General features: G+C 43.2%; 1 long non-coding RNA gene across 1 annotated transcript in view; it reads right to left on the bottom strand.

The window, feature by feature from the left end:
* LOC144223459 (uncharacterized) overlaps positions 1-18,479 on the bottom strand; it is a 171,941-nt gene that overhangs the window by 2,017 nt on the left and 151,445 nt on the right. Inside the window, exons 2-3 of the long non-coding RNA XR_013332693.1 lie at positions 9,522-9,633; positions 7,695-7,730 (exon numbers count right to left, since the gene is read on the bottom strand). This is a non-coding gene — a long non-coding RNA (uncharacterized LOC144223459). The remainder of the gene's footprint in view (positions 1-7,694; positions 7,731-9,521; positions 9,634-18,479) is intronic.

Below are 18,479 nucleotides of genomic sequence, written 5' to 3' on the forward strand. Positions count from 1 at the left end.
ATCCCCGAGCTGGTAGGCAGCAGATCAGGTGGAAGTGACCCATGTGGTCGTGAATCAGCTGCATGGAGAGAGTTCAGCCCCTGCTTGAGAATAGTGCGGTTTCCTGCAGAATAACGTGGGAATCAGATGAAGATTTGGCTGAAGGCTCCTTGGGGTTGCCCATGGCCTCCTCTCATGAGCAACTCTCCCTGGTCTTGTAACTTGCCCATGTAAGAACTAATCAAGGACTGGATTTTCTAGGCATTTTCCTTGGAATCTTACATCAGGTCTTTGATGTAGCCATCAAGGGTTGAGAATGGGTACTTCAGACTCCCATCTTCTCTCCCTGAAGCCATCTAGAGGGTGAGTATGAAAGTCTACACTGCCTTAGAGGTCTCCAGGAGGTGTGTTTTTCTCAGGAGAGACCTTTAGGAGCCCCTGGAAGCTAGCTAAGGAGGAAGAGAACGCAGGGAGTTCTTTTTTGCCTAAATTTATGCAAATCAGCGGTTTGTCCTCTAAACATGATTTTTATCTCAGTTTCCTTTTGTAGCTGATTGAGCGATTGGAAGCAAGCACCACAGTGGTGACCCCAATCTGAACTCTGCCCCTCTAAACCCATCTGCTTCTGCTAAACCTTGCTACCTTGACCCCACCACCATTTTCCAGTGGAGGATCCCAAAGGTTCCAGTCCACTTGGCTCCCTGGCCAGTCCTGAGAATGCTCTCCCACCTTGTTCTGAGAATCCTACTTGTCTTTGCTCCGAAACTGATGTCCATTCACTAACTGAGACTTTCTTGGAGGTAAAAAGCAGAGGCCACGCTCCTTAGCCCTCTGGAAAATGAAGCACACTGCTGATTAGGCTGGTTTTCATCTGCACAGAGTCCGGATGTTGACATCTGCAAGGTTTGGGTGAACACCAAGTCCTACCGTTTCACGTTACAGACAAGAAACTGAGGCCAGAGAAAGGAAGGGATTTGCCTACGATGACCTAGTTGGCTGCTCAAAGGGCATATCTTGAGGGCTGCAGACACATAAGGATTGGAACATCCTGCTACAAAGCTCAGAAGGCTCACTCCACCACACCAATGACTGTACGGCAGCTAAAAGCGATTCTTAGGTTCTCTGGCACTTTATAAGTGTTATTTCCATCTTCGTAAAAAAGTCTAAGGCCACAGCGGTTCCTTCCTTCCTTCCTTCCTTCCCTTTCTCTCTCTCTTTCTCTCTCTCTCTCTCTCTCTCCCTCTCTCTCCTCTTAAAGAAGTTACTGACCTACTTAAAGAATCTGATGAAATATAAAACTCTTTCCTTTGTAAAAAAAATACATATACCAAAAATTATATTACGTTTTAAGGGCTCCTTAAGGATCTGTGGACTCCAGGCTGAAAGCACTTGCTTTTAAGTTAAGAATTGTTATTTCCCCCAAACAGCAAATGGGCAAACAGAAGCTCAGAGAAGTTATGTGCTCTGTCCGTGCACAGTGTGGCAACTTAGGCCCTTAAATACAGATTGGCTGAGTGCCAAAGCTCCAGTTGGTTCCTTCCTCCAGAATACACTGAGATGAAATACCATGGATTCTGGAACACAAATGTTCACTCATTCTTTACCCAATCAATATGGCGTTTGTTTGTTTGTTTGTTTTGTGTTAAAGCCTCTACTGAGTGCCTGGCATTGGAATAAGAAATGGTGCCTTGGAACTTACACAAAGTTTTGCATAGCTGGCTTTCCTCTCTGCAAGGGAGAGCCTTCAACCTGGACCTCATGGCCGGCCTTCCCGTGATGTGTTCTTTTGATCGGAGTGGACGTAGAGGTCCCCAGTGAAGGGGATGAGGCAGATGCCCTACAGAGGGCTTCCCTGGTTGAACAGAGCAGCAGCCGAGGAACAAAATCAGCCAGCGACCAAATGCATTCCATTGAATTTGATATGCAGTGTGTCCAGATCCTATGGGGCACATTCCATCCTGTTGTTTTTAGGATTAAGAATTTAGGTTTGATATCAGAGTGATGCTATATGGTTTGATAGGCTCCCTGTCCTGCCTTCTTTAGAGGCGCTGGGGCTGGAAACCACATATTCTGGGGAGGACCCTTCCCACCATGGTCATGGGGATCCAAGTGATGCCTGGTTAAAGTAAGGAAAGAAGGAAAGTAAGGAAGTAAGGAAAGGGGAAAGAAGCAGTGGTGGTAATGGGAGTCACCGGGAGGAGACTCCGTCTGATAAGCAAAAGAGACAGTTTAGAACAGAGCCAGTTGGCTGGCCTGGTTTGTATAGTTGATGCCGGGTGACTGTCCTCACTTCGATTTTTGCCTAATTCAGTGGCTTCTCCCCAGTCTCTGTAACAGCTTGAGTTTCTCCTGAATCTGGTCCCAGGATACTTTCCCTGATTTCTGGCTACTAGGTTTTCCTCTGCCTTGTCCTCTAAGCTGCTGAGTTTCTTTTAGAGACTCTCTAGAAGTCTAAAGATGACTGGACAGACTTCCTGATGGCTCCATTGAATGGAGCTCCGGAGATCACCCCCCGTGGAGAAGTACCATCAGAAGAGGGAATGGGGGGCAGGTATGGGTGTGGAAAAGAGCACAGGAGGCTGACTGAGGTCCAGTGGTCAATGCACGGATGATCTTAAAGCAAGAAGAATGGATGGTGGACATAATCCTTGGCCTTCCCCTTGGATTTGCTCACTCAGAGAGACCCCTAACTCTCCTGTTAGTGAGTCCCTCGAGTTCCAATCCTGCCTCGGCCACCACGTCTATGTGATATTGAACAGGTCCTTCTCCTTTCGGGGACCCAGGTTCTCCATCTTTTCCGTGGCTGGGACCATGTGATTTCCCCAGGGCTTCCTGCCCCCCCAAATCTAGACTTTTATTTGTTTGAGAAAACATCCAAAATGAGATTCTTAAACGGAAGTATAATTTGCATACAGTGAAATGCTCGTGACTTTACTGTTGAGTCAGTTTTGACAAACACATATGCTTGTGTAACTTCACTGACCCCAACTGGGACACAGAATGTTTCCATCCCCACAAAAAGTTCCCTTGTCCCATTTTCCAGTCAATTCTCTACCTCAGAAGCAACCACCGATCTGATTTCTATCACTGTAGGTTAGTTTTGCATATTCTAGAATTTCATATAAATGGAATTGTACACTATGTACTTTTGTGTCTGACTTCACTCAGCACATTGTTTTTGAGATTCATCTACAAAATAGATTTCTTCTTATTCTTTCTTTCTTTCTTTCTTTCTTTCTTCCTTCCTTCCTTCCTTCCTTCCTTCCTTCCTTCCTTCCTTCCTTCCTGAGTAATATTCTATTATATGAATATATTGCAATTTGTTCATCCATTTTCCGGTTGATGGACATGCTCTTTTCCCAGTGTTTGGTTGTTATGAGTAAAGCCACCATGAACGTTTACTACGCAAGGCTTTTCGTGGATTTATGTATTTATTTCTCTCGAACAAACATCTAGGAATAGAACTCCTGTGTCATTAGGCAGATGTGAATGTAACTTTTTAAGAAACTGTTAAATGGTTTTCCCAAGTGGGTGTTACCTTTTTAATTCCCACCAACAACGTATAAGCATTCTTTTTGCTCCACATTCTCTCCATCATTTGATGGTATCTGTCTTCCTCTCCTTAGACCTTCTAGGGAGTATATCATGGCTCACAATTATTTTTACACACATTTTTATTTATTTTTTTGTTTCCTTTTACCACTGAGCCAAAAGCAACTTATTATCAGGACCCTGTTAAAGGATCAAAGATACTTCAAATGATTGTTAAACATCCACATTTTTTAAAAATATTTATTTATTTGGGGGAGAGTGCAAGCAGGGGAGGGACAGAGAAAGGGGGACAGGGAATCTGAAGTGGGCTACGCAATGACAGGCTGACAGCAGCAAGCCCAATGTGGGGCTCAAACTCATGAACTGTGAGATCATGACCTGCGCTGAAGTCAAATGCTCAACCGACTGAGCCCCCCCAGGAGCCCCTAAATAGCCACATTCTTTTGCAGATGGTTGGCCTGCCAAATCATGCCTCCTTTACTGACTCTTTTCATTCCAGATAATTGCATTCCATTTCTTTTCATAAATACGTATCAATTGCCAAATATGTGTAAGTCTCTGGTACTAGATTCCTATCAAGATAGTAAAGAAAAATAAGACTGGATTGTGCTCTCAAGGGCATTATGGGAGAGGCAGAACCTTATACCTAAACTCTACATTGCCACTCCAATGTAGCCTGGGGGGTGGGGGTTATGTCCCAATGGAAGAGACCAATGTTTTGAGGAGCCTATATAGGGAAAAATAATTGCCACTGTCTCAGTCAAGGAAGGAGAGAGATTGGTTTTTGAAAATCTGTATGTAAAGCAATACCAGAAGGAAAGTGGGCAGGGAGGTTAAAGCCTGGTTGTACCGGGGCGCCTGGGTGGCTTAGTCGGTTAAGCGTCCGACTTTCGCTTAGGTCATGATCTCGCAGTTCGTGGGTTCGAGCCCCGCGTCGGGCTCTGTGCTGACTGCCAGCTCAGAGCCTGGAGCCTACTTCAGAGTCTGTGTCTCCCTCTCTCTCTGACCCTCCCCTGCTCACGCTCTCTCTCTCTCTCTCTCTCCTAGAAATAAATAAAAAATATATATATTGAAAAAAAAAAAAAACCTGGTTGTACCTCCCTAGCTTCCCAACTTGGCATGCAGTAGGCATCCTTGAGACACGGGCACACTTAGAGTGATTAGTGGAGATTAGGAAGCCAGCCCAGTGAGTTTAAGGAGTGCGTTGACAAGCTGGTATCAGTGAGAATGTGCTGGAGAACGTGCCTAAAATGGGCAGTGGCATCGCCGGGGCTGAGTGCAGAGCATTAAGATGAGGAGGTGGCAGCTGGGCTTCCTCCCTCAGGTCTCGACCTGGGAAAGCATGTCCAGTGTCCGAGAGATGGATGCTTAGGCCTTCCTTGCAGGCGATCTCACCAATACCCAAACTTGAGCTTCATCTTCCCTGGGAGGCCAGTGATCTCCTGGGCCCCAGGGGAGTAATGGTCCTTACAACACCATGATGGGCTCACCCTGGCTGGGGAAGAGCTGGATAAGGCTGATTAAGTTTTCCTTCTCTGCTCTGGCTGGAGTAGCCCCACTAGAAAAATCCCACATCATTCTGTGGGGGCTGGACAGATTGCTAGAGGTCTGAAGAAGTTTGAGAGCGCTCGTACCTCTGGCCTGCTGAGCTGTGCAGACACACTATCAGTTTTCCCAAGGTTCTTTCTGAACAGTAGTGCATGTGCTCTGTGCGTGTGTGTGTGCGCGCGCGCGCGCACGCGCATGCGGATTCTCCAGATTCTGTAGCTGGAGGCTCTCGCAGTTTGCGGTGAGTGCAGTCTGTTAGGCTTTGCTCCTGTAGCTCGTGATAATGGTCTCTTTGCTGCTGGACATCACCCAGTGGCTCTTTTCCTGTAAAGTGTGGACTTGCTTCTGAGGAGGAGGAGGAGAAAAGCAGAGAATAAGAGATCACATGCAGGGTGTGGCAAAATTAATTGAACTGCCACTGGGTTTAGAGGATGGGAGTGAAGATATTCTGATTAGATTTCCAGGCCGCCTGTGTCAGAAATGATCCCAGGGCAGATCCTCCTGAGAACAACTGGAAAGGACCCTGTAGTCCTCAGAGCCCACGAAGAGAAAGGACTTGAGCCGTAAAACCTCCCACATCCCTCCAAAATCCCATGCTAAAGAATGCTTCTCTCTAGGCTAAATAGGAGCCAACTGGGTAGTCTGTTATGGGTATGGAAGGGTAAACACACCCAAAGTGAAAACTTTACATGTCGTTATGAATGGCAAGGCAGAATCTCGACACATGTGGATCAGAATAGCTTGTTAAAAAGGAAGCATTGGGATGCCTAGATGGCTCAGTCAGTTAAGTGTCCGACTTGGGCTGAGGTCATGACCTCACGGTTTGTGAGTTCAAGCCCTGTGTCAGGCTCTGTGCTGACAGCTCAGAGCCTGGAGCCTGCTTCAGATTCTGTGTCTCCCTCTCTCTCTGCTCCTCTCCTAGTCTCTGTCTCTCTCTCTGTCAAAAATAAACATTAAAAAAATTTAAAAAGGAAGTGTACATGGCAGCCTCCTATACTAGGACGATATGACTCAACTAACCATAGATCATGACATCAGGTGAAAAAAGTCACGTGACTCTGCAGGAGACAGACCCATCCAACTCTTCTCCCTGAGATGTGTTTCCACTCAAGCCATGAAAGAATCCAGGGCATCCTGGACCCAAACCTTTTGTCCCACTTGCCACACAGGGGCATAGAGATTTGTCCACGCTTGGCTCTTCCTCCGTGACCTATTGAGGGAGCACTGCTGAACGCGTGGTGACCTCCTCACCTTTTCCAGTGATGGTCCCATGTCAACAGGCAGAAGATTATCCTGAACGAGCAAATGGCCACGTGTTCACCTAGCTTACACTGTTTACCCTTAACCTAAGCCCACGAGGTGGGTAACAGATTTTCCAGAGAGGAGTTCAAATCCTTCCACCGGCATTGTCCAGCTGCGGGCCTGGCAGCAAGTTTTACTTAATCCCTCGAAGTCTCCTTGTTTTCGTGCAGAAAATGGGGAAGACAAGTGGATTATTATGAGAATGACCAAAAAGAACGTATGCCAAGCTCTCACTACAGTGCGTCATGTGTGCTCTGTAAATAATTCAACTGTTGTCGTTATGATCATCGCCATGAATCAGCAGGACTCCGTCTTCAGATGTCCTATTGGCACTTCTCGCTTCTGTGTTTGGACTCGATGGCATTTCTTCACGTTGACATCATGAGATGGTGGGAGACAGACTGACTCACAGAGAATACTTTCCTTCTCATCGTCAACTAACAGAAACGGCAGCCTCCCTGAGATCCCATCTGTGTCCGTCACCGCTAACAAGTGTGGTTGGCTGCAGGCATTTTGAGGGTGTGCACAGAAAGAAGGGGGAGACACTAAGCACAGAAGTCTCACTCATTCTTATAAATGTGTAGCATACATTATGCGCCATATGTTTTGCTCTTCTGAAATGTGTTAGATCTAAGCTGAAAGTCTGACTTTGGTCTCTGGCCCAAAGCAGCTACCGAAAAGGGGCTATGACCTCATTCTCTAATCTTGCAGTCTCAATAAGAAACCTCATTTTTCAATTTAGTGAAATCCAAGAAGTGATTATGTGTAAGAATCCAGGGAAGGGCCCATTCTATTCACACTTGTTACCACATCCAAAACAAACACAGTGATGCCTATTAACATCCAGGGTGTCAACTTGGGTGGGGGTCCTTGGAAAGCCAGAGGTCTCCCTTGGCAGCTTCTGTCAAGGCTGACTACACTTAACTTGTCAGGAAAGGTTGAGAGATTTACCAATTTAAATCCCTCCCATGGCCTTCTGGTCTACTGTTGTTCTCTGACCTACCACAGACCAAAACAATCATTCTGGTTGTCAAATTCAAGATTGGCCATTGTGCAAGAGCCCCGTATTACTCAGGAAAGATCTTCAGAAATGATTATGACAAATCCTGTTATTGGTTCCTTTTGTACAGAACTTTTCTCAGCCCTCTGTCCTATATGTCTTTCCCTTTAAGATTTCACAGTGTTTTATTTGAAATAAAGGGAGTTGCTCTAGATTCCTAAAGTGCTATCTGGGCTTGGTTTCACATTTCTTTTTCAAAGAGACAATAATTGTGGGATTCAATTTGTTGCCAGGGACTGTACAAGATACTTACTATATTGGAGGGATTTCTTTTTATCATCATGGTAACCTGAAAAAAAAAAAAAGTGATATCCATGAAGAAACTGAGGTTTGGAGAACTAATTGAACTTGTCTAAGGTCACACAAATAGTAACCAGTGGAGACACAATTAAAAACCTTTTAGAGCTTAATCCAAATTCCACACATTGCATTACCCTTTTTTTTTTTTTTTTAACACCTCTGGGATTTTGTTTCCCAGTTCCAACTCTGAGCAAGTTTTTCCATGGTAGACAATAGAGTCAGGGAAAAGTTGTAGTGGTAATCCAGCAGGAAGAAGAATGCCTCCTGCCTCTTTATAGGTTGAGAAGACATTTGCTGGGCCAGAAATTAGATAATACCTACTCCTCATCAAAGAGGGGAGATGTGGGGAAAACGGCCTGTAGTTGTGAAAGCTAATGTTCTGTATCTTAAAAACACAAGATCAACTCAATTCTAGCACAGAATGTAACAATTTCCTTCTAGGTGCACCCAGAGACTACTGACCGCATCTCAAAGAGTGAGGGATTCTACTAAAATAATCATGCATTGGTATTCTGGTAGACCCTGAGTTTCCAGAATTCTCCTGCTCGCTGTAGACACGGTCCCCAAGTCTTCTGTTGGTAACATGAAGAGTCTCCCTTGGGTCTTAAAGTTAGCTGCGCCAAATCTGGGTCGCTTCTGCCCAGAAGAGACTGTTCCCAGTTGGGATCGGTGTGGTTGGTTCTTGGCCAACAGGAGTTGTTGAGAGATTTGCTAGTTCCAGAATCTGGAATGGCTGCCTATTAATCGCATTTCATTATGCAAGACTAGATCGTCAAGCATCTTCGAGGTACCCTGGGCTTTGTTTTAGGTACCAGCGTATAATTTGGAAGTATAAATAATGCAAATTTCCCTTTTGGAAATCTTAACTAGTCCACTGTTGTACCTAATGGAGGCTGTTCCTTTGCTGCTTGGGAAATAAGTTTTCCTCTCTGCACTGGAGTTGTAGGTAACCAATGAATCGTTCTTGCCCCAGCAGACAGCGTTTGGCCCTAAGCAATCTGTGAATAATTAAGCAACAAACACAGCTGCAAGTTCTAAAATGTTCAACATTTAATACATGTTAAGTAACATTTCTTCCTCCCATTGGAGAGGGCGGGGGCTAGACAAAATAATTATCGAGATTCAGTCCCTCTTTCCTCAAACTCATTTTGAATGATTACTCTGTTCACAGACCAGCGTTTAAGCACTGCCCCCTCCACCAATCAGGGCCACGGGCTCAGCGAAACTTTACCATCGCAAAGTCCCAGATCTGTAAAGAGAGCGAGAAAGCTGTCTGTACAAGCAAAGTGGATTACTGCAAGAACAGGGTTCTGTATCTCACTTGCCCAATGTTTGCTGGGAGACTGTGGGTGGACCCCAGCGTATCTGTCTCATGTTCTTTCCCTGTGAAGCAGCAAGATTGACTTAACTGATTTCGAAGACCCCTTTAGAGCTAACGTTTGGTATATGTACGCCAAAGCACAGAAAAGCCTGGCGTTGTTTCCAAATGCAGTGGGGATGGGCAGGAGGTGAAGGAGTGGCCAAGAGCCAGCATTGCATCAGAGACCTGGGTGCAAATTTTGCCTCTTACGTGCTGAGTAATCTTGAGTGCACTGCTCTATCTCTCTAAACCTCCACGTTTCTTTTTGTAAGAAAAGACTTACGAATACTGCATCCCTCAAAGATAGAAGCGAGCATTAACTGTGATAACTATAAGGCCCTTGGCACAGTTTTGAGGCAGAATGGACGCTCAGTTGCTGACTCTGAAAATCAGAATTTGAAAAGAAATGTCTGGCATTACCTGTATTCTGGATGTTTGTCTCCAGAGGCTTTCTTCTTCGATCTGTCCATCCATGTCCCTCTTGTTGGCTGGCTTCTTAACTCCTTCTGCACCCCTCACATCTGTCCTTTGTCTGAAAAAGCAGTTCCAGTTTATTTGCCAATTGTTCAGAGAAGGGCTAAGTTATCTCTGTAGTCTGCAGAATTCAGGGCCTGCCTTTTGCTGGAAATTATTAGGGGGGCTTGTTTGTTACCCATACGTGCTAGCCTCAAGCTGGTCTTCCCGCTTGCCAGTCCATTCGACACACGGTAGCCAGATGGTCAGATCCATCCGCAAGTACAAATCTCTGGAGTAGCCCTGCTTGTCTCAGACACTGCCATTTTACCAGACCCACATTATAGCTCTAGTTTCTGCGAGGATAGGCTTTCTCCCATCCCTAAAAAAACAGCATGTTCCTTTGTGCATCAGGACCGTTGAGATGATGCCTCTGCCACCTGAAACGTAGTACCCTCCAAGTAGATCTTTGCTCCCCATCCACAGCCCAGCTCAAAAGCCTCTTTCTCAAGGAAGCACTCCTTGATACTTATTCTCTCTCACTCCGTTTAAGACAAGATCATAACTTCTTGGTAAATGTGTTTGTAAGAAGCCTACATTCTGCAACATCCTTTTTTTTAAAGCAATAATTGCAATGGAAATTTAGCCATTATTGGTACAACTCATAAATTGATGTCTATCCTGTCTTCCTCCCTATGTAAATCCTAGGCTCAGACTGTGACTATCCTTTCCACTACTGCATTCCTACTACACAGTACAATGTCTAGCACATAGTAGGTGTTCAATAACATTTAGCGAATGAATGACTGGCTATTTGAATGAAGATGTGCGCAGACAAATTGAAAATAGTTCGCCCTGCATTGCAAGACGTGGAGTTGGATGCTCATAAATTATGTAAAGAGTTAGACATTTGACAGGAAGGCTCCAGGATGTACAGTTGTTGAAATGTCACCTTTAAGCCGTGGGTATTGATTTACAGTTGGCATTCCTGAGTACATAGGATTCTGTACTAGCAAGGGAAAAAAATCCAATTTCTGAATCTCGGTGAAGGAGAAGACTAAGTCAGGTTTGGTATCATCTGTCGGAAGGGAAAGTTGTGGTGTGTGTGTGTGTGTGCGCGCGCGCGTGTGTGTGTGTGTATGTGCTCATTGAAGGGTTGAACACTGCCTGGCATTCTTGGTGGTAAGAAAAAGGTTTAACACATTTTATTTTCATCACAGAGGAGTTTTGCCTATTTTAATACATACCCTGAGTGTTATCACAGAGTAGTACTCTTGTATCTGGCTGCCTGTGCTCAGGATAGGTTTGGAGTTGCACCCGTGTTGTGGTGCGTACTAGTCATTTGCTACTTTTTACTGTTGTGTAGTATTCCAGGGGATGGCTATATCACAAATGGTTAATCCATTTCATTTGATGGGCTTCTGTGCTATCTATAGTTACTCATACTATTAATGAAGACTTTTTAATCAACATTCTTGTGCCAGGCTTATTGTATATGTAAGCTGTCATATCCTTCGGGTAAACACCTAGGAGTGGTATTGCTGGGTCTTGGGTAGGGGTATATTGACTTCTGCAATCCCCGGACTGATTCTGAGTGTATTTTTTTTTTTTTTTTTGCCATTTTGCATTCCAGTTTCATCTCAGCCCCTGGTGTTGGTGATCTCTTATCGTAGCCATCCTGGTGGACGCATCATATTATCTCACAGTTTTAAATTGTGTTTTCCTGATAACTAATATGGAACTTTTCTTCATGTGATTATTGACTATTTGACAATTTTCTTTCTTACATTCCTGTTCTTTTGTCCATTTGATTGTAAACGGAGTCATTCATCCTTTAAACACTGAGTGTTAGAGGTTCTGCATATATTTATATATTTTGAATATGAGTCTCAAATATATGTATTGCAACAATTTTCTCCAAGTCTGTGACTCGCCTGTTCACTTCTTAAAGATGTCTTTTGAAGGGCATGTGCCTTCTGTTTAGAAAGTCCTTTTTCATTAATTTTTTCCTTCATGGGAAAAATTTTGTGTTCTAAGTTTTGTGTTCTAAAAAACCTTTGCTCACTTCAATGTAAAGATGTCCTGTTAGTTTCATGATAGAAGCTTTGTGGTATTTGCTTTTATGTTTGGATCTATGAATCATCCCCTCAAATTGATTTTTGAATATGGTATAAGGTATGAATCAAGGTTCTTTTTTTTTTTTTTTTTTTTTTTCTTTGTTTTTTTACAGCCATTATGTTTAGGCTGAATGGTACAGTGGTCAAGAANATATGTCTTTTTCCTCCACTGAATGGCTTTGGTCCCTTAGTTGAAAGTTAATTGAACCATTTCTAATTATTTGACAGTTAACTACATTCTTTAGTTTATTTGCAACTGTAGGGCAGAAATATATAATGATTCACAACTGTATCTCTCTTTCCAAACTCTGCATTCAGGAATATCGGGTTGTAGCTTGAAATCGGCCTTGATGGGAATATTTACACTATGGAAATAGGGTAACACTGCAAATCAAGGCTTAATCCATTGTTATTTTGATTCTCCAGGATTCAAAATGTATTGGGAACAATGTTAATTATGTAGCTTCACCTTAAAATTGTACCATGCGCACAACTATGAGGCTGTGAATAGCACCCAAATTTGAGGAAAACTTGTTTCAGTCTTTGAAAGCTATTATCCAAGTCAGCAAAGAAGTCACACACATCATTAATGAATAGATGCTTCGTTTCACCTTCATCTTACCCATTAATGTAATCACAAATATCCACAAACATGCAGTGGGAACTATCTGCTCTGTTTATGGCAACCGTGGGTGGGGCTGAGATGTAAGTGTTCAACAAAAATACCAACAAAAGCATTTTGGAGAATTAATGGGCTATATGGAATCTATTTTAAAAAGAGTAGTAACTATTTCTTTTTTTAATTAAAAAAAATTGAGACAGAGAGAGACAGAGCACGAGTTGGGGAGGGGCAGAGAGAGAGGGAGACACCGAATCTGGAACAGGCTCCAGGCTCGGAGCTGTCAGCACAGAACCCGACGCGGGGCTGGAACCCACGAACCGCGAGATCATGACCTGAGCCGAAGCCGAACGCTCAATTGACTGAGCCACCCAGGAGCCCCGAGCATTAACTATTTCATTATTATTTGTAAATGCTATGCTTCATATTCCTTGTATCGGCAACATTTGTAATAAATGGGTGCGTGTACAGATACTCATGCTTTCTCTCTCTTCCCACCTTGAGAGCCAGCTGTTAAACATTTACCAGCAGCACAGCACTGCCTAACTTACAGTGTTGTGAAGAATAAGTAGACTGAGATCCATGAAACTGCTTGAGTGTTGCTGGATTTCCATGAGGTCATGTTCAAGGTCTCGGCCAGTTTGGAGAAAAATGAAGGGAAAGCTTTATGGGGAAAGGGCTCTGAGGGCTTTGCAGGAGGAAGAAAGGCTACATGTCCCACCAGTACAGCCCACGCTCAAGGTTCAGCCTCAGGAGAAGCACACAAGTGGGAAACCAATCTTGGGAATGGTCCTCCCTCCAGGTAGGACAGCCTGACGGCAGGTCAAGGCCAGTGGTGGGAAAAAGTTGGATTGGCACAATTTTGTGAATACCCTTGAATTCCAAACTGTGGAGTACAAACTCCTGCTTGAAATAGCAGGCAGTAGGGAGCCACTGAAGCTCTTTGAGTCAGGGAATCACATGACTAGAGTTGTGTTTTCTGACAGTTAACCCAGCAGCGTGGGGTAAAACCAGAGAAGGGTTGAAGTTAGAAGTCAGGTTACTACTTTAAAATATGGATGAAAACAGGTGCCATGAGCCCAAACTAAGCCAGTGGCCGTTGGAAGAGAAAGAATGTGAGTGATGGAAGAGACAGACCTAGGGTCGAAGTGACAGCACTTGGAAAAATAATACTACTTAAAAAAAAAGCTTTTTATTTTTAAACTTTCTTTTAATATATAAGTTTTCTTTTTCATAGAGGTTTGGGAATGTGGGGAGGTGTCAATGAATCAGAAAGGTATTAAACAAAGAGACTGAGGTGCTAAAAGCACTCAGGAATTTTTACACCAAACCCTCATTTATCTTCATTTGTGGGGTTTAGGGCGATTGAGAGATTTTACTCCCGTGAATACGTATATATTTTAATTAATGTACGTTTTAACACTTATTTACTATTTCCTTCCTAAGGGCTTGCTATTTAATAAAAGGAATAAAATAAAGTCTTGTGTTTTTTTTTAAACCAGAAATATTTAAAGAATGCTCTCTGTTTGCCTTTGAGTGCATTCTGGCAAGGTGACTTTAGGCCATAAAGACTTGAGTGTTTGGGTCATGTTCTGTCACAGAGCTTTGTCTTGTTTATTTGGAATATTGAGGAGACATTGTAGAGACTACTTAATTCTCAGGAGCCAACTGAAACCAGCCAAACATAATTCTTAAGAAAGAAATGCATTCTTCTAAAAAATGATATTTTTGGGGGGAAACTATAATGTATAGAATATTCTAGAAGTTCTTAAAGTTTGTTTAGGGTAAAATAATTCTGAAGAGAAGATTCTCACAGACCATACATATTCCATGGACTCAAGAGAATGGGTGAGGGCCAAGAGAAGGTATGTCTGTTCTTTCCAAATCAGGTTGTATTAATTTATTATTTTATGTATTCATTTATTAATTTGAGAGAGCGAGAGAGAGAGGGAGAGCGAGAGCAGGTGGGGGAGGGGCAGAGGGAGAGAGAGAGAATCTCAAGCAGGCTCCACGCTCAGTGAGGAGCACAATGGAGGGCTCTATCCCACGACCCTGGCTGGGATCATGACCTGAGCCAATATCAAGAGTCAAACGCTCAACTGACTGAGCCACCCAGGCGCCCCAGATTGCATTGTTTTAAATCATCTTTTTGCTTTTGCAATTTACAAAAGATAGGATTTCATGTTGTCAAATAATTCAAATGATAAAGGGTATAATGCAGGGGGTCAGTGGGCTCATTGTAGTGTCAGAATACCTGAGCTGCATTTCCGCATCTTTCTTGTTCTGTGGTCTTATGCACACAACTTCTTCAAGCCTGTTTCCTTACCATCATATACAAGTAACAACTGAAATTAACTCATAGGGTTGTTGTGATAACTAAGTGAGAGAGAGAGAGAGGAGATATATGTATATGTAAAGCATTTAAGTACTGTAGGAGAGTTACATGAATATATGAGACTATATGAGAGCCAGTAATAATTTAGCAATACTGACCATTATCATCATCACTATTTTATTACAACTGCACCTTAACTATAGAATGTTGAGTAGCACCTGTCACATAATAAATGCTCAATGAACTAGCTACTATCTTAAGTATATAAGATGAACATCCTCCAATCATGTCCCTCAGTAATAATCACAATAAACAATAATAAATAATCACAGTGAATGATGGCATCTTTATGAATACATACATATGATCATGTGTAAATATATGTTTATATTTTTCTATTTTGTTTTATTTTTTAAATGTCTGCTCATTTTTGAGAGAGAGAGAGTGTGAGCAGGGGAGGGGCAGAGAGAGAAGGGAACAGAGGATGCCAAGCAGCCTCTGCAATGATAGCAGTGAGCCCAATGCAGGGCTCAGACTCATGAACTGTGAGATCAGGACCTGAACTGAAGTCGGACGCTCAACTGATGAGACACACAGGTGCCCCTATATATTAATATTTTTTTAATAAAAATGGATCATACTAGATCTATTGTTCTGAAACTTGCTATCATACTTCAACTTTAAGAATTACTTACCCACACAAATACACCCAACTGACTTTGGACAAAAGTGCAAAAGAAATTCATTCTGACCCCCTACATTATACTGTGATTTGAATTATCTGACCGCATTAAGTCCTATCGTTTATAATTGCAAAAGTAAAATGATGGCTTAAAATAATGCAATCTGGGGTGCCTGGATGACTCAGGAAGTTGAATGTTTGATTCCTGATTTCAGCTCAGGTCATGATCTCAGGGTTGTGGGATCAAGCCCCATGTCATGCTTTTCACTGAGTACAGAAAGTCTTTTCCATAAATGAGCCTGGAGCAATTGGACATCCCTGGGCAAAGATCAGAATCTCAACCTAAACTTCATACCTTATATAAAAATAAACTTAAAATAGATCATGGTTGTAAATGGAAAACGTAAAGCTATAAAACTTCTAGAAAAATAATGCGAGAAAATATTTAAGATCTAGGTCTAGTCAAAGGGATCTTTAGATGTGATATCAAAAATATCTGCCAAAGGAAACATTGAGAAATTGGATCCCATCAAACTTAAAACCTTTTGCTCTGTGAAAGATTCCCTTACTATAAAAAGACAGCTACAGATTGAGAGAAAAGATTTTTGCCACATATCTGACAAAGGATTAGCATCTAGGATATACAAAGAACTCAAAACACTAAAAAACAAAACAAAACAAAACAAGCAATCCAATTAAAAAATAGACAGAAGGCATGAATAGACACAAATACTGATGAAGACATGGAGAAGACAAGGAATCTCTAGAAAGATGTTCCATATTGTTAACCATTCGCTAAGTGCAACTTAAAACCACAGTGAGATATTGACACACACCTATCAGAATGGCTGAAATTAAAAATGGCGACACCACCAAATGCTAGTGAGGAGGAGAGAAATGGATCACTCCCATATCGCTGGTGGGACTGTAAAACAGAGGCACAGACACTGGAAAACAGTTTGGCGACTTCTTATACCACTAAATATGCAATTGTCCTATGACCTAGCCATTCTATTCACTCTAGAACATTTGTCCCAGAAAAATAAAAATCTGCGTTCATGCAAAAACCTGCCCGTGAATATTCAGAGCAGCTTTGCTCATAATGGCCCCAACCTGGAAGCAACCCAGATGTCCTTCAGCAGGTGAACGAACAGTCAAACTGTGGATCCGGACCATGCAATGCTGCTCGGCAATAAAAAGGAATGAGCTATTGATTCACACAACAGCGTGGATGAATCCAGATAATTTTATGCTGAGTGAAAGAAGTCAACCTCAAAAGGTCACATGCTGTAGGATTCCATTTATACAGCACTCTTGAGGTGAAGAAATTATGGAAACAGAGGACAGATTAGTTGCTGCCAGGGGCTACGGACAGGGGAGGTTTTAAAAGGGCGGCAAGAAGGGGCGCCTGGGTGGCTTAGTCGGTTAAGCGTCCGACTTTCCCTTGGGTCATGATCTCGCGTTTCGGGGGTTCGAGCCCCGCGTCGGGCTCTGTGCTGACTCCCAGCTCAGAGCCTGGAGCCTATTTCAGTCTGTGACTCCCTCTCTCTCTGACCTTCCCCTGCTCACACACACTCTCTCTCTCTCTCTCCTAGAAATAAATAAAAAAAAACATAAAAAAAAAAGCTAAAAGGGCGGCAAGAGGGATCTCTGTGTTGGTGGAACTGGTCTGTGTGTTGGGTGTGGTGTTGGACACAGGCACCCACCCACGTGATAACACGGCATAAAACTGATGTGTAGACCTGGCGATGCCTGAGAATGAGTGGCCAGTATCTGTGTCGATATCCAGACTGTGATATTCTACCATGATTTTGCAAGACGTTATCACTGGAGGGAAATGGGGTAGAGTCTACATGAGATTATGCATTGTTTCTTGCAACTACCTTTTTACCTATAGTCTTCTCAAAATAAAAAGTTTAATTTGGGGGCGCCTGGGTGGCTCAGTCGGTTAAGCATCCAATTCCTGATTTTGGCTCAGGTCATAATCTCATAGTTTTTGAGTTTGAGCCCTGCATCAGGCTCTGCACTGACAACATGGAGCCTGCTTGGGATTCTCTCTCTCTCTCTGTCTCTCTCTCTCTCTATATATATATATAATATATACACACACACATATATAAATATATACATATATATACAAATATATGTATGTATATCAAAACAAATAAATAAAATTTAAAGTTTAACAGTATATTGTTAAAATTATTTTAAGTATTATAAGTTGTTAGCAAAACAATAAAAAAATTTGACTCATTGCAACTATGAGCACTTATTTTTTTTTTCTTTTAGGCACTCACTTGCCAAGCAGTGACTGGCCAAGCTCTATCTCGTTTATTATACACAATTCCAACAAGTTGTTCAGGGGCGATGCTCTCTAAAGGCAGTAGATGGAAATGGTATGTGAGGAAACTGGGTTAAAGATCTGGAACCACAGCTGTGTGCTTAACAAGTGCATTTATTAGGGACCTCATTGCATCCATCGGGAAGGGTAATTAAGCATGAAGATTAAGTCGGGTAGTACCTTCCTCAGGAAGGCCACTCTGGGTTACAGATGGCCTTTACCAGGAGAGTCAAGACTTGAGCAACTCCCATCTAGTTGGGAAATTCAAGCCCATTATCTCCTACTGGGGAGGCGGTAATGACCGTCATGGAAGAAGAAGACCTCAATTTAAGCAAACAGCTGTTTTTCCCTGGCAACAGAAGGGTAAACAGGACTCAAGTTGGCCCTTAGTGAACTGATCCATGGAAAGGTAGTTTAAACAGATTCCCTCACTGAGCACAGTGAGGAAAGCCCACAGCCGCATTCCGCAGCCCTGCACAAGTAATGCGCACAGTCCAAGAAACTCCGTTGTTTGGGGAGCCTGCACAATAAAGGGGCCCTGTCCACTGTTGGCCTGGTTTCCGATGCTCTCGCCAGGCTGCTGTCTGGGACCTGCGCTCTCCTTTTGGGAAAATTAGTCAGAGCCCCCGTCTGGGAGGGTTTGTGGCTTGTCCCGAAGGAGTCCCTGGGTCCTACGCCAGGTGTCTAACTGGCAGGCCCTCCAGTCCATTTCCCTCTGCACCGTGAGGTGGCTCAGCTTTTAAAATTCTCCAGATTCGCCCCTGGCCTTGGCAGTGGGGAGGATTTGATCGCAGCACTGGAGGGCTGGGCAAGCCCCACACTAGCCGTCGA

The sequence above is a fragment of the Crocuta crocuta genome, unplaced genomic scaffold (genome assembly GCF_008692635.1).
Source record: "Crocuta crocuta isolate KB4526 unplaced genomic scaffold, BGI_CrCroc_1.0 scaffold61, whole genome shotgun sequence".
Lineage (NCBI taxonomy): Eukaryota > Metazoa > Chordata > Mammalia > Carnivora > Hyaenidae > Crocuta > Crocuta crocuta.